Source organism: Numenius arquata, chromosome 10 (assembly GCF_964106895.1).
Source record: "Numenius arquata chromosome 10, bNumArq3.hap1.1, whole genome shotgun sequence".
Classification (NCBI taxonomy): Eukaryota; Metazoa; Chordata; class Aves; order Charadriiformes; family Scolopacidae; genus Numenius; species Numenius arquata.
This window is the reverse complement of record NC_133585.1, coordinates 14,171,410-14,182,224: the sequence shown is the minus strand read 5'-3', so window position 1 is coordinate 14,182,224 and position 10,815 is coordinate 14,171,410. Positions and strand designations below refer to the sequence as shown.

At 41.5% G+C, this 10,815-nt stretch overlaps 1 protein-coding gene across 2 annotated transcripts in view; it reads left to right on the top strand.

Moving 5' to 3' along the window:
- The first annotated feature begins 622 nt into the window (after positions 1–622).
- Positions 623–10,815, top strand: part of CCSER2 (coiled-coil serine rich protein 2) — a 68,823-nt gene continuing 58,630 nt past the window's right edge. Inside the window, exon 1 of one of the 2 annotated variants that reach the window (XM_074154308.1) lies at positions 623–708. The gene's annotated coding sequence lies outside the window, so the exon portion shown is untranslated. The remainder of the gene's footprint in view (positions 709–10,815) is intronic. The other variant, XM_074154307.1, reaches the window with a different exon arrangement.

Below are 10,815 nucleotides of genomic sequence, written 5' to 3'. Positions count from 1 at the left end.
AAATTAGACCCACAAGTTCTTCCGCAAGCACCAGCACAAAGCCTGCTCTCCTGTGGGTTTGCACCTCACTGCTGACTGTAAGACTTCTTCCAGGCTTTTCATACAGCTGAGACATTTGTGAAGCCTCTTTCCCTGTGAGTACCCTCCCTGTCCCAGAGCCAGGACGCTCACAGGCCTATTCCGTTAACACTTTTAACTCCTAGATTTTTATTTGCATTGGTCAACAGACTCACTAGGGCAGACTGGAAATGTCCCCAGCGGGCCCGCAGGCCTCATGGCATGGAGCGCCCAGCGTGACACACTGCCGAGGCGGCCTGGCAGCCGGCAGGCGCGGCTGAGCCGCCATGTCGTTAGCGGAGCGGGCCCAGGGGAGGCGGGATTGTGAAGAGGCCGGGCATCCGCCATGACGCCCTGCTCACTACCCGCCGCCGCCTCAGAACAGCCGTTGGGCGGGAGAGGCAGCCACGCGCGCACGGCGCCTAACGGCCGACAGGGTGAGGCGGGGCCCAACGACCAGGGCGCGCGCGCCGGCAGCGCGGCGCTGACGTCAGGGTGAGGCGAGGGGCGCCGCCCCTCCCACCGCGGGGCCGGGCCGGGCGGGCCGGGCCGGGCGGGGCGGGGCGGGGTGGGGCGGGTGGTACCTGAGGGCGCAGAGCGGCGCGGCCCTGCCCGAGGAGGGGACGGCGCCGGCCCGCGCCCGGCCTGGCGGTGAGTGCGGCAGCGGGGAGGGGGCGTGTGCCGCCCCGCCATCGCCTCGCTCCCCTTCTGCTCTCTGGGGGGGGGGGGGCTCCTCGCCGGTGGGGAGGGGCGAGCGGCTGTTGCCCCCCGCCGGGACTGGGGGATGCCGCAGCGTGGCAGGCCGCGGGAGGCTGGGGAAGGGCGGCGGAGGGCCGCGCGGGTGGGGCAGGCTCTTGCCTGTCCCTGCCGGGCGCAGCCTTCACCTTTGGAACGGCCTGAATGTCAGCCCAGGCTCCCGCTGCGCCGCCGGCCCCGCCGCAGGGGCGGCCTCCGGGGCGCTGGCAGCGGGTCCGGCTCGGCTGGCGGTGTCCGCGGCTCAGTGCGCTGCGCTGCTCCCGGGGGTTAAAGGCGCTGTGGCACGGCGGGCCTGTCGCTGTGTGCCGCCCGCCGTTCCTGCTTTGCGGTGCTTTATGCGTCTTTTAATTCTCGGTTTGATGAGTCGTACCTGCAGGTGTATTAGGAAACAGCTGCTGAAGGCCCTGGGCGCAAAGATCTCTTTGTAGACCCAAAAAGGGGAAGAGGTGAAAGTACCCAGTACGTGGTTGTTGAAAGACAGCAGTTTAAAAATAAATAAAAATGTTGCTGGAATATCTACTTTAGCTATAATCTCTTCAGATTTCTCTTGTAACAACGAGGAAATGTTATGTGCGTTATGATGATTTTGCTGTAATGACACTCAGACTTTGCTTTCGTCATCTAGAGCCCGCTGTTAACATCGTGTTCTGTCAAATGTACTTTGACACACAATGAAACGTAGGCAACTTCAGCCTTTAACTTTGTGTTGAAGGAAGTCGAACTGTTTATCTTCAGTTAAAGAAAGCAAAACTGAATGGGAACTTTATGCTGTAGCAGAGCATTAGTGTCCAGGTCAGACAACAAACCAAGGTAAGGATTGTAGATCTGGTACTCCATCTGGTACGTACTATAAAGATGTTTACCACTTTTGAGAAGAATTGGTTCAGCTTGTACCATTGGTACTTCATATTTGTAGCAGGTTTGTTCCTGGTGTTTGTGGATTTTGAGCCTTGATTTGTTGCAGAATACAATTTTTCATTATGAAGGTATTAAAATTGAAATGAAGTTGGATCTAAGGTCTCGTTTTGCTATGTTCTTTGTATGTTCTATGTAATTGAGAGCCACTTAAAATATTCTCTGAAACTTTAAAGATATCTCTTGGAGTTTTCAAAAATGCGAAACTCTTCATTGTATTAGTTTCAGGCAGTAAATATTTACATTTTTTGTTGCTACTGAATGAAATTTGGTAGATATTTTCTCATGCATATAACAATCACATAACTCTAAATTTTGTGGGTCCATTTTGAATGTTATGCCTCCAAGCTAAAGAGGCTAACAAATGGAACATTAGTAATAACCAGCTACCTAAATGTTAACCAGGGAGCTACATGAATATACAACTTGCAGTAGAAAAAATATTTTGAAAGTCAAAGTTTAATCTTTGCTCGCAGTTAGTACTTTTCAGTATAGAAATCCCAATGTTTGGGCTCCAAAAACTGCTGAGTGTTGTCTTGTAATTGTAAAGCTGTTTAAACAGTGGGAATGTTTCATGTTTAGAATATTTCTATATTTATGTTTTTAACCACTGTACCACCTTGTGTTTTTGAACTGAAGTAACAACGTATATGAATATAGAAAAAACGAATAATAATGATCTCAATTAACATGATGATCTAATTTAATGTATTGTTATACTAATGAGTAATCCTGTTTAATGGTACTGTTCATGTAAAAGCTTGCTGGAGTAAAACCTATTACTTTTGAACCTGATCATCCTTTAAGAGGGGTTGGTTATTTGGAATAAACCAGTTACAAAGAAGTGTTGTTTAGATAAAAAACCATCATACCATCAGTCTTCAGATGAACATTGTTTGCCTAAAATTGTTAAAAAGTGCGGATCCCTAAAAATTGAAGAGATGGAGGAATAAAAGGTAGCCAGTTGCATCACTTTAACCACTATTTGGAAGGTAAACAGCAGCACCATTTTCTTAATTATAAGCTTTCAGACAGGGTTAAATTCTGTGCCAACAGGGATACTAAGAAGATCAAAATACTAATGGCGCTTTTGATAATTAGGTTTAAAATCCTGTATTGTGTTTCAATTGGAGCAATAAAAAAAGCTTATGTAAATCTCTGGATACCTGAACACATGTATGTTACAATAAAATCCCAACAGCATTAAAATAATTATTCCAAAGATGAAGTTCAGCTAGTCAGTGTAGGTCTTCGCATTTCTTCGTACCTCTGGGACACATACTCTAGCTCACTCTTAAACTTCTATCAAATAGGTGCTTTTGGAAGACATTCTGAGAGTATTGTTTCCTCCTTGATCAAAAGTAGCATGATTTGCAGGGATCTGGACTTTGCTCGCTAGCTATTCTCTTCTTCTCTAACGGGAGGATTCAGCTGAAGCAGTTCTGCTGATAATATCCTATAGTAAGTGAAGCAAGAAAATCTTCTCAGGGTGTGGGATGCTTATTCCTGGTCACGTGGGGAACTGGTGTCACAAGTTCTCAGTAAAATGCCTTTTTCACTGCAGATTGGGATTTTCATGAGCACTTAGTCTGCAATGAGTTGAGGTAGTCTTCTGCAGAGTGCATTTTAATGGCTTTGATTGAAGCAGAAGCATGGTTAATGTTGGCAAGGTTCTCACTGCAAGGAGGCTTGGCTTCTTAGCCAGCTGAAAATGGCTGATAACGTTTTACTTTTATGTGGTGGTTGAACAAGTTATAGATCTGGAATAACCCTTAAATTGCAAACAATTTCTGAATTTATTCCCTGAAGCAAAAGAACTCTTATGCTTTTAGCCTAATTAGCCCAGATGGCTTGTGACACACACAGCACAAGTTAAGTGGCGCATCACAGGAGAATTGAATATCCTGGGTTCTCTTGACTCAATAATATCATGTTGACTTTGAGCTGGAGATTCAAGGGTCTCTTCTAGATAGGTGTGGAGATTCTCACTATAATGTGAACTTGTAGGATACTTCAACTCATGTTCTTTTTGTGAATCATATTAAAGATAGGATTTATTGAAATGCATTTTGCTGGTTTTATATGATGAAATTATTAGATAAACTTGTTAATCAGTATTTTTGATGACTTGGAGGAAGCTATGGCTTTTAACTAACCTTCATCTTAGTAAGGCAAACTTGCATAGGTCGGCAAGTTAGTGATACTGATACCTGCTACTAAGAGCTCGGCAAGGCCTACTGCTCTTAGTAGCAGGAGACTTGGGGAAAGGAGTAGAATCTTTCATCTTTCATAGCATTGTCCATCAGTAAACAGTGTTTTTTTAAAAAATCCTAATCCTTTTCTGTGTAAATGTCATGAAAGCTCTCTGAAATAGTAGTTTATAAAAATAACACTTTAGCATGATTAAATTTGAGATCTCGATTAAACAAAACAAATGATATATATCAACTTCCTTTAAATTCAAGTAAAATGTGAGCATAGATGACTATCTCTGTGTAATTTTGTAAGCTAGTGTGGAAGAAACTGATCATATGGGCAAACTGTCACTAGTAACTGAAGTTACATGTCAGTTTCTTTGAGAATCCTTTTTTATAATTGCAAATGTAGGAAGATAACTGCCTGTGTCTTCTGCACTGTAGAAAACTGACCTTCATAGGTACACTCAGCTATAACTGTTTATGTTCATGTATCAAAAAATCAGTAAGAAAATATAAACCACACTTTAAATACATAGAGAAGGCTGCCAGTCTGTGGTTAAAAACACATTGGTATTTGTTATGCTGTGGGAAACTTGCAAAGTTGTTTGGTACTGGAGTATTTTTAGAGCATTTAGTTTTGAGATTGGAAACCGATTTATAACCATTGAGTCATAGACTGTAAGCTGTAAGTGCCTAGCACTAGTGAAATGAAATTCAATAGCAAGAACGTGGCACTTTGAAGATGCTGTTCAAAAATAAGCAAGTTTCAACTGAAAGCTATAAGATGACAGTACGTGGCTGCAGTATTTTTGGTTAAGGGAGAATGTTGAAGAGAACTCAAACTTCACTTCAAAGAATACAAGTAATCCAGTATCTTCTTGAAAGCACAGGGATATGAAACAAACTGATCGATATAACTGATATGTTTGGTAGCAAGGAGAGCAGAAATCAGTGGCCAATTCTTGCAATGTAGGGAGGGTGCAAGACTATGAAGTAATCTTTAAAAGAATTATAAGGAGGGCTCTGGAACTCCTTGCTTAAGGCAGTTGTGGATGGAAAAAGTTTGGGGGCTCAAGAACAGGTTGGACAAGACAGTGGAGTAGAGATCTGTGGAGGATTCATAAACAAACTGCATGAAATTCAATAAATCCTATGGATTGGGAGTAGTTGAAGGTTGAGTAAGTCACGTTCTATGCTTGCCTTGTTCATCCTCTTCCCAGTGTGTTAAGGCTACCACAGGAGACAATGTGACTTTTTATTCATCCACTTTAAAATAAGATTGACTGCTGAAGCTGTATGGCTGAGCTGAGGAATTGAATCTGGACAGTTGAATCATCATGATCCAAACTCAGAGAAATACTATGATTTGTATAATACTTCAAGCTCATCCAGGGTTCATTTGCTCTATTTCATGAGAGAAGTGTTAAAGATTTCCTTTGTCATTCCTTTTTCTAGTTTGTTTGTTTGGTGTTTTTTTTAATCCAGCAGTGACTGTTTTAGTGTGTGGTTGTTTTTTTTTTTTTAAATCTATAGCAATGGTTTGACATGTACTTGACTCATGGTTGTGATCTTCTGACAAAAACTATGTTAAAATAGTGTTGGCAACATGTAGGAAAGAATTTCCCAGAACTGTTTTCTTCTGTCTTTCTACTGCTGCTTCTTGTCTAGTCTTGCTTCATTATCAGCTGTGAACCTCTTCAGGCTTACTGAAGGTATCTCGGTACCAGTGAGTCTATGAATTACATGCAGTCTCTTTTCATTATCTCTGCTTGTCATTCAGGTTAATCTGTAACTAGAATTCTTATTCAGGCAGCAGTAGAAAGAATGAGCATATATGGAGGGGAAAAAATAATTTTACGTATTGGTGATAAGCACAGCCTTGTGGCAGGTTTAAACTGATGGGAATTGTTAATCTTAATATACCTACGTAAACAAACTGTTCAGCAATGGTCCATACATGTAGTATTGTTTCTGCCATTGGTCATTATATAATCGATACAAAAATATATTGAACAGTATCTGTTTGTTACCACCGCAAGAGGGTTTTAGCTCAAGACAGCTCAGTATTCTTACATGAAGAAGGTGCATCAGATGAATAAACAAACTATAGGAGTACGAGGGACAAGGTGACAGTCTAAAAAGTGGTATTTCCATTTATAATCAGTTGTATTCGAAGATTCACTTGGCTTCCAGCCTGTTCTTATCAGCAAGAAAGTCCTGCTCCAGGTAGTGTGTATTACTCAAGTAGCAGAAAATGGTAACTGGAAGCTGACTCTTTAGTTCGTTACTAAATCAGTGGTGGAGTAAGCCGTTCTATAGACAAGTGGTGTGTTTGAATCATTTAGTGACAGTGGATAGTTCTGAGGGAAAAGGGAGGCTATTCTATTTTCGGTGAAATGTTTGCCAGACAACAGCAGGTAATTCCTACTTGTTTGCAGGATGACATTGCTTTTATGTCTGAATGTGGAGACAGATTAATCTGTTTTGTAAGAATAAATTGAGAAAGATTGAAATTACTAACTTGAAATGCTGTTGCTGAAGGAATAATACCATCAGCAAAAGCAGAGGTCTGTTTATGCGATCAGTTGCTTTGATGCTGATATTATCACTAAAGTTTTGGAAGGAGAGATTGAGACCCTCCATTTCACTTCTAGAAAGCTTGGATTCTACACTGTAAGGCAGACTGGCAGTGTATGTCTCTTCTTTAGTTTGGTTTTCCCCTTTCTGATTATTATCCTTGCAAATTTGGTAACAATTTAAACTGAATAATGTCATCAAAGAATTGAAGCAAATAAAGGCTCTTTGTATCTCTCCACTAGCAAAGATTTTGAGAACAATACATCTTTTGCCGTTTAAGAGCTGTTAAGCTCCCTACTGAAGAAGCTTGATCTACATGACTTGCTTGGTAAGGTTGAATCTGTTGAATTGGTGCTGTTACCAGAAAGCTGTTCCTTGTGTAACATAAATGAAGTAATCCACACAATTTAATTCCTTCTAGCAGAAGTGTTTCTGCATTGGAGCCAAGTCAGTCATGATTATGTCAGTTGTTTTTGCTTCTGATTTATTACAATGTATCCCATCCACCTCTTACAGGGCTTTGAAAGCTGTTCTTGGGGTCAGCATGCCTAATGTAGAGTGTAAGCTGTGCTTTGTGTTCTTTGGATTTCCAGTGAAAGCCTTGCTATATTCTGCATCTTGTGGTTTGAGGAGTTGGTTTTGCAGAAGGTGCATGGTGTTTGTATCTGCAGGTACAGAGTTGACATTGCTAGTTCAGATTTAACAAGGTACGACTCTGCTATATTAGGATGAGTGATTGGAACAGTGCACAAAAGCAAACTTAGGGAAAACCACGTTGTCAGTGTCTGAGCCACCTTTAGCTCTTACTAAAGGCATTTTCCAGAATTTTGGCAAAGTCGGAATAGACCTATGTTTCATCTCTGCTGAGGTGAGAAGAGTAGACCTTTTGAAGAAGGGAATTGATGACTTCCTCCAAGAGGGTCCATCAGATGATTGGCAGCGTCAGAGAGGAGTTTGGCAATGCTTTGCGATGCTTTATTCCAATTGCTGATCTCGGTCCCTAAGAACTGTTAGGCTGTCAGCACTAATGCAGAAAAGAGTAACTGTCATTGCGTTTCATGTCTCATTTATGAATGAACTATAACAACCTATATTAGCATTTAAGAGAAATGTGAAAGTGTGCTGTTTCTAGTCTATTTCTTCCTCTTTGCAGGCCCTGATATTTTCTTCTATTGGAGTAATATATCCAAGCCCTCAAGTATCTTCCATCTTCTTTTCTTTGTCCTGAAGCTGCTCTCATGCTGCAGCTGGCTAAGCATCTATACCTTGACTGCTTTCTGCCTTATTAGTCATGTAAGAATACCAAAAATCAGGGCAAATGTGCCTATTTGAGAAACCTTAGGAAAGGTCTTACTTGTAGGTCGGTCTTGTAAAATTTGCATGACATTTTTTTCAATAAAAATCTTAAAGGTTTTGTGTTACCTCAGATCCTGTTTTGTTTCAACCTTTGGAAAGGTTTTAAGTAAGAAATTGGGGTTTAAAATGTGTAGTCTCTTTTTTATTATTATGCAAAGCACAAGTGGGCAAACTCTTACAGAGCATACATTTCTGGGCAGATAGCACTTAGCCCTGTTTTTCTTCCTTGAGGTGCCTGATACTCAATGCATTAATGGCAGAGTGTGGCCCTAAGGGATATGAATGGAGTTTTTGATTCTGGAAGTATTGTGGTAGCTTTCTTACACAAAATAGAGCTGCGTTTCCTTATTTCTTTTTCTTCAGTAAGTGCTTGTGTCCTTTAGCCTTACAAAGCATTAAGAAACCTTATTCTGATGAATAACAATAATGCTTTTAAAGATTGCAAGGAATGTAATATCTTTTTGCAGTATTGACTAAAGATACTGTTCAGTGTTAGGAGTACAGAAGCCCAAATCTCTACCTGATGTCTGACTTTTTCTTTCCTTATCTCTATTCATTATCATGCTCTGCTTATATTCCTTGACCTAGTGCATTCTGATCAACAGTAAATAAAATACAGCATAACAGCAGCTTGGATAACTGGCTTGCTTGGTGTTTGATAGATCAAACTTTACAAGCGGGTGGAACATCAGCATACCTAAATGTGAGGGAGGAAGAATACAAGATTTACCTCTAAGCTCTCGGGGATCTGGGAGCAGAATCTCACAACTTCAAGCACAGAAGAACAAAACGATTTTTGAGAAATGGAACAATAAGCATTAAGTGTCTTGGAATTTCTTACTATACTTTCTGACTGTGGTACCTCCAAAAGGCAGACTGTCAAGGATGCTAGTATTTATCGCTATGCAGTTTGGACATAGGAAAGGGAGAGGCTCTAAAACTCATGGATGCCCTCATAAAGCACTGGGAAGTGATTCAAGAACAGAGGTGTTTTGGAGACTGAAGATAGGAGAAGAAAGGAAGGCTTGGAGGGTTTTACTGCAGAGCTGATAAATCTTACTGGATCTCAGAGCTGAGAGAAGGTGGCTTTTTTGACTGAACTGGAGCCAGTCTGTGCACGGTAAATGACACAAAAGCATATGTGACAGTTGTAAATACTCAGAAATTCAATCTTGGAGCCATCCAAGAATCCAGAATTTTTAGTTCTATTCTGATTCCATTTAATTCATACAACATGTACAAATTCCTTAGGATTCATCATCTTTAATTCCTCAGGGTTTGTCCTGCTCAGAGCAGGTGTTTGCTAGCTAGATCTCCTACCACTTTCTTTCACTCTGTTAAGCTCCCATGGTCCTCTTAAAGCTGAAAATTGACTTGCAGCCATGCTACCCATCTTGCAGTGTTCCTAAGTACTTGCTAAAGAAGCCTTTTGCTGCATCTGTTGCATCTGTTGTTGGCCTCCCTGTTTTTTCTCTTATGTCATTCAATACCTCTCTACGCTGGTGGAAATAAGATATTTTCACGTAACTGCCCGAATGCATTTTTAATTACATTTTTAAAGAAAAATAGTTCTTACATTATGCTTAAGTTTTACAAAGGAAGATCTGCATTCTTTGTGTCCTGAATGGAAAAAGAAATAAATAACTAAAAGTTGTGGTGTTAAAGCCCAGAGGTGTACAGAGGTTGGTTTTTTTTTTTTATAGGTGATGTGTGGTGGACAGCGTTGAAATACACCTGCACTTAAATTTAAAAAGGCCATGTGGTATATCTAGATTCAGCAGAGGATAATTGCAATTAAACTACAATCTTTTTTTTTTTTTTTTTTTCAAATTGGCAAGCTTTTGGTGTTTTGTGTGGAGGGCATTTCAGTTATCATGAAAACCAGTGGGAATTTAGGAGCAGCTGTCTTGAAGCATGTCCTAGCACCTTGAAGAGCTGGTCTGGTAGACAGCAAAATGACAACGAGCAAGCAGTGTGCTCTTGTGGCTGGGAAGGCCAACGGAATCCTGGGCTGCATAGGGAAGAGCGTGGCTAGTAGGTCGAGGGAAGTCATTCTCCCCCTCTACTCTGCACTGGTGAGGCCACAACTGGAATACTGCATCCAGTTCTGGGCTCCCCAGTTCAAGAGGGACAGGGAACTACTGGAAAGAGTCCAGTGAAGGGCAACGAGGATGATTCAAGGATTGGAGCATCTCCCTTATGAAGAAAGGCTGACAGAGCTGGGACTCTTTAGCCTGGAGAAGAGAAGGCTGAGGGGAGACCTTATCAATGCTTATAAGTATCTCAAGGGTGGGTTGAAGGAGGAGGGAGCCAGACTCTTTTCAGTGGTTGCCAGTGAGAGGACGAGGGGTAACAGGCACAAGTTGGAACATAGCAGGTTCCACTCAAATACGAGAAAAAACTTCTTCACAGTGAGGGTGACAGAGCCCTGGAACAAGCTGCCCAGGGAGGTTGTGGAGTCCCCTTCTCTGGAGACTTTCAAGACCCGCCTGGATGCAGTCCTGAGTAACATGCTCTGACATGCTCTAGGCAATCCTGCTTCAGCAGGGGAGTTGGACTAGATGATCTTTATGGTTCCTTTCAACTCTAAAAATTCAGTGAAATTCAGTACTTCAGGTCTGTAAGTTTGAATTCCTTTTCCCTGGATCATTATGTAAGACTAGGCTCTTTATAATTAGCTTAATTCCTGATTAGGCTTGTGTGCACTAGATAATGTATTTCCCAAGGCAAAGCATATAAGACTTGTTTGCTCAAATGTCTGTTTTAAAAAAATCTATAGATTGCTGAAGTCTAAAAATAGTTCGAATTTCTTTATAATACAGCAGAATACGACTTGAATTGTATTGAACCTGAGTTTTTTGGGATGCAGAAATCATATTGTAACTTGCAGGTATTGTGCTTCTTGATAAAGGGATTTAATTGTTAGTGTAGTGTAATTTCTGGTAGTAACTATATA